We start from the raw sequence: 6114 nt of genomic DNA on the forward strand, positions 1-6114 counted from the left end.
CGCCTAGAGCCCATGCTCGGCAACAAGAAAAGCCACCTCAACAAGAAAAGCCACCGCAATAAGCCGGTGCACCGCAATGAGAAGCCAGTGCACCGCAATGAACAGTAGCCCTCACTCGCCGCAACTAGAGAAAGCCCATGTGCAGCAATGAAGACCCAATGCAGCCAAAAATAAATAAATGTATAAAAAGAAGTTTTTTTTTTTTAAAGAAAGAATCTTACAGGGACTTCGCTGGCAGTCCAGTGGTTAAGACTCCGCGCTTCCAAAAAAAAAGACCCCATGCTTCCAACGCAGAGGGTGCAGGTTCAGTTCTGGTCAGGGAACTAAGATCTCACATGCCTCGCTAGCTAACACCCCACATGCGCACACGGCCAAAAAAAAAAAAAAAAAAAAAGAGAAATGTGCTTACATTTATCTCCCAGCCTGGTCAGGGAGATAAATGTAAGCACACATAACTGTAATACAAGTCAAATGATGTCATTAGCTGTAACAGAAGTTTAAGGAATTATGAGAGTAAAGAGAAATTTAGATTATTTCTGATAGGAGGGCTGAAGAGGTGGACTTAGAAGGATGGATTTAACTACTTACTAGGCAGAGTGTGGAAGAAATGCTTCTGCTTCCCAGATAATGGAGATAAGCATAAGCTATAGAGCAAACAATGATAATACAGGGCATGTTCAGGAAGTGGTGATTTATTCTGTATGACTGGAGCATAGGTTGTTTGAAAAAAAGTGAAGAAGGAAAAAGACCAGATCATGAAAGGCTTTAAGGGAGTTGCTCAACACTTCAGACTTTTGCTGTAGACAGTAGGGAGACATTAAAGGTTTTTGATCGGGGGAGTGAAATCATTAGCCCAGTGGGACTAGGTTAGAGGCTTCAGTGAAATTTTAGCTGAGGAAAGGGCATGCTTAAAAGGAAGTGATCACTGGTATAGCTTGCTTAAGCACAGTATGAGAACCAGTGAGAGACCTTGAGAGCTGGTGGTTTTATAAGAAGTTCTAACAGAAAGGGAAGAATTGGAACATTGTCCAGTTGTGAAAAGTTGAAGAGTAAAGATTGAAGTTCAGAAGTGGAGGCAGTCAGCATACCAGTGACTCCAAAACCATTGGTTCTCCTCCTTGGAGACAGTGATTGGGTCTTGGCTCCTTTCTTATTCCCACCTCTCTCAGCCCAGGTTCCAGAGCTGAGGGTCCTTGATACAACTTGGATTGGGAAATGTTAACAACTCCTTTAAGGAGTATGGTGGTAAAGGGATGAAGAGAAATGGAAAGGTAGCTTAAGGGAATGGGAAACTGGATTGACAGAGGGACTATTTTTAACTTGGAGTTCAAGGCCATTTGTAGGCTGAAAGGAAGGAGCCAGTGGACAGGGAGACTTAGAAAATGCAAAGGAGAGGTAATGTTTTTGGAGCAAGGTGTGGGGGCAGATGGAAAAGAATGGACTGCGAGCTCAGGGGAGGGAAGCAAGAGGAAAGAACTGGAGCTGGCATTTGTTGGGTGCACTCTGCTAGATGTTATATAAGTATCTCACTTCATCCTCTGATACCTCTATGAACTAAATGTCACTATCTCCTTTTCGCTGATGAAAAAGACTGAGGCTTAAAGAGGTTAGATAACCTGTTCCCAAATTAGAGAGCTAATAAATGGCAGACTGAGGACTTGTGTGATTTCCAAGCCTATGTTTTTTCTGACAACTACCTCACAAGGTTAGGAGGTAATAACTTCAACCTTATAATGAATGTGGCAGCATTCTATTCCTATACGTTCTATTAATTCACTGATCACACACTCAGGGAACAATAGTAGGTGGCACTACCAAAATCACAGGAAAAGTAAAAGTCCTTTTTGAAAGAAATATATAATCTAATTGGATAATAAAAGAGGAATTAATGTACAAGAAGATGCAAATACAGTAATACCTTCTGAATCCAGAATTCTGCTACCAGCTCCTTACCTGTTTACCTCTCCAGCTTTGCCTTATACTCTGCTCTAGCTGTGTTGTAATCCTCTCAGCTCCTCCAATATGCATCATGGTTGGCTTCTCTCTCTCCCTCACCTTCTCCCTCTTCTTGTACTCTAGACTTTCCCACTTCTTGTGTCTCTGCCTGGAACTTTCTTCCCATGGATACCTCTGCCCTGCCTGGTTAATTCCTACCCATCCTTCAGGTCTCAGCTGGAAAGTCATCGGAAGCCATCATGACTGTGAAGCCATCGTGACTCCCTAAACTACACAGCACCCCTGTATTCCATAGTCCTGTAGAACCTCATACCTCCCTTATCATGATAATTACTCTTTATTGTAATTTGTGATTTTATTAACTGCCTCCCTACTAGGCTGTAAACTCCATAAGGGCAGGGGTTATGCTTTAGTGCCTGGCACTACTGTGCTCAATAAATGTTTGCTGAAAGAAGAAATTCAAAACACATCCAATAACCAGGAGATAAGGGGGAAATGGTAGCAACATAACAGTCACAGGCAATAATGTTCATTTGTTTCACTCATGGGGAAGTCTTTCTTTTATTTTCTCTTAATCAATACCCATTTCTAGTAATCTTCTCTGAACCCACAGCATATAATTAGTAGCAAATTAAAAGAGGAAAGAGGAGCTTTTAGAAGCAAGAACACTGATAACAATGAGAATTAACACAAATAACAAGGGAAGAGAAGGAAAACAAAAAAGCCGACAATTGAAAATTGCAGCGTTTCTGGCCGTGTGGAGGAGGAGCAAACAGTCTTAACTACATATATTCTAGACTCTGGGGTCCTCACTGTTCACCTGGACAATTAAGTTCACAGTGCTTCCTCTGAGCAAGCAAAAATCTGGTTAAATGATGTCTTGAATGTGTGAAACACTTTGAGATTTACAAAACATTTCACCTACGTTATCTTACTTCATCTCATGAAGTAAGCAGGCAGGTAAAGTGTCCACTCACAGGTGAGAGACTCTGCCTTAGAGATAAAGTGGTTTATCTTACAAGGTCAGTCAGGGTCTTAATGAATCCTAGTTGTGGTCTTTCCACTATATAATCCACAGGAAATTAACAACATCTTTTTGAATAATCCTTATTTGAAACAGTTAACATGAAAATGTTTTGCACTTAATTTGGTAAAATCAAACTATCTGGAAAAATACTCAGAATGGAACATTCCTATGTTTCTGCTCAGCTGAGGTTTTACCATGGTTAGGACCAGTACTCCCGTATCAGTTCAGAAAGAAAAAGTTCAGTGTGATTTGAAGCAGTTAAGCAAGACTTCCGCCTGACATAGCTGGAGGTAGCGTTCATCTTTGGTGCATTTATTTCTTCCTCTATTTACTATATGCCAGGCATTATGACTTAAGTGCTGGGAATACAAAGATAAGAGACAAGCTTCCTGTCCTTAGACTAAGTGGTAAGTACCTATGGACAATCCAAATGGAAGTATCCAATAAGCAATTATAAAGTGAGTTTAGAGCTCAGGAGAAAGACTGAGATTGAATATCTATAAAGTTTATGGGGAGCCACATATAAATAGTTACTGTAACTGTTGGTGCAGATTATCTTGACCAGTGAGGGTATGTAGAGCAAGAAGAGGTAGCTAAGGACATGACCTAGGAAACACCAACATTTAAGGAGAGGTCAGAAAGGCTGAGAAAGAGAGGCCACATCAATAGAAGTGAAGCCATTCATTCATTTAAAAAATGTATCTATTAAGTCCCTAGTCTTTGTTGAAAGAAAGAGGGACTCAGGAGCCAAAAGAGGAGAGTATTTCAAGGAAGGAAGGGTCAACAGGGCCAAATGCCATAAAGAGGGCCAAAGGATAAAGACTGAAGAGCTGTTCATTGACTGTGACAAGGAGGTCATTAGTGGCCTGGATGAGAACAATCTCAGTGGAGTGATGGGGGGCCAAAACGAAAATGATTGAGAAGTGATTGAGAAGGGAAAAATGGGTACAGCAAGAATAGATGACTCTACAAATTTAGCTGTGAAGGAAAGAGAGAAATTGAGTGTTGACTAAATTACAGGCAAGGATTAAGAGAAAGTTTAGAATTTTTTTTTCGTTTGATCATGGGAGATATTTGAGCATGTTTATATGCAGAAGGGAAGATGTCAGTAGAAAAGGAGAGATTAGAAATAAAGGAAGGAGAAAGTATTTGAAGACATGTGGCATAAAGCACCTAAGTAGGAGCTATAGAGTCAGATTTGTTCAACCAATGTGTTACTAGTTAATAGCTGCAATGTGCCAGGCACTGTGCTGACTGCAAAGGATAACTGCAGTGAGAGAGACTAGACTGCTGGGCCCTGTGTGAATGGAGCTTACAGTAAAGCCGAAAGGTGAACCTTAGACAAGCAGTACAGACGCCCCACCTGCTGGGATGAGAGAGATGTGAGAATGCTCTAGAGGGCAAAGTGTGGGTAGGATGCTCACTTTATTATCTCTATTTTTCTCTGAAGATGGATGTGGGTTCTGCTAAGATGAGCAAGGAAGCTGTGAGGAAAGGAACTTGAGAAAGGATTTCACACAGCTACTTGTAGGGGTTAGGAGAGGGTAATTTTCCAAGCTTGGAGATCCTGAGTTTATTAAAGGCTCCAATCTGTGGGACTGTGATTTTCTCCAGAAGACCCTGGGGAGTAGGATTTGTCCTTTGAAACAGCTCTAAGGCTCTTCCATTTCTTTCCATACGCAATGCCACTATCCTTGTCTCACTGCCTCTCTCCCCTCATACTTGAACCTTCCTGTTTTCTCACCAGAAGGTCTCCTTATCTTGCTAAAATAAAGCATTTTGACAGTAACACCTTTATTCAAGAACTCGAAATTATGTCCTTTTCCTATCAAATTTTTTAACCTATTCACCTTGGTATTCCAGGCCTTCCATAGTTTGTCTCCCTCTTCCCCTGTCCTCTGCTTCTAACTAGTACCTCTCTTACATATCAATCACACAGGCCCTTTTGCTATCCATGCTTCAGGCTCCATGTTTACCAAGTAAAAGCTTTTGCTGAAAGTATCTTCTTTGGAAGATTTTCTCCTTTCTTTTGCACCAAGCCAACTCCCACCAAAGCTCTCCCTGCCTCTGTGATAAAATGTATCCAACATCTTTCCCTGCAGTTATTATGAAGAGCACTTATTGTCTTTTCTTTCATTTATGAATTATATTCAATGTAGCTTTGGGGGGGGCTTTTTTTTTTAAGACTTGGTATTGTTTTTTTTTTTAATTTACTTTTGGCTGCATTGGGTCTTCATTGGTGCACACAGGCTTTCTCTAGATGTGGCGAGTGGGGGCTACTCATTGTTGTGGTGCATTGGCTTCTCATTGCATTGGCTTTTCTTGTTGTGGAGCACAGGCATGGGCTTCAGTAGTTGTGGCACAACGGCTCAGTAGTTGCGGCGCACAGGCTTAGTTGCTCCACGGCATGTGGGATCTTCCCAGACTAGGGCTCGAACCGGTGTCCCCTGCATTGGCAGGCAGATTCTTAACCACTGCACCACCAGGGAAGTCCCTTGGTGTTGCTTTTTAATCATTTAGTACATGTAAGTCTTGTTTTAGTTCAAATAGATGGTCATTTTCTTAAAGACTGGGACTATATCCCACAGTGGGTTGTATTTGAAGTAAGTGCTTAATATGTATTGGATTGAATTGAGATTTTAGTTGGTCCCTAAAACTTTAAATGAGTTATACCTTAATCCCCATTCACTAATCTATTCAATAAGCACATATTTTAATATCTAAGCCCTGTGCTAGGAGCTGGGGACATTTCTTTCAATCTCTGAGTGCCTCTATATTTTGAGGTGTCTTTCTCCCAAAAACCTCTTTCCAGCCTTTAAAACAGCCCCGACTGACCACTGAATTACATTGGACCCAAGACCCCCCTGCAGTTAACTTTGTGTAAGTATTGTTCCATTGTTTCTGATTCTGTTTATCTCATTGGTTCACCTTCCATTTCTGTCTCTGTGATTGTGTGTGTATATGTTTATATCTCTTGTTTACTTTGGGGCTTAGCCCAGTCAGTGATGCTACGCACCCTGATCTCAGTCCATTAAAGACTGTCCGGAAGTAGCAAACCCCTGCCCCTCTTTTCCTTCAGTCCAGAGACCAGGCCATGTTTGTGTGTGTGTGTGTGTGTGTGTGTGTGTGTG

The sequence above is a fragment of the Tursiops truncatus genome, chromosome 1 (assembly GCF_011762595.2).
Source record: "Tursiops truncatus isolate mTurTru1 chromosome 1, mTurTru1.mat.Y, whole genome shotgun sequence".
In the NCBI taxonomy this organism is placed as follows: Eukaryota; Metazoa; Chordata; class Mammalia; order Artiodactyla; family Delphinidae; genus Tursiops; species Tursiops truncatus.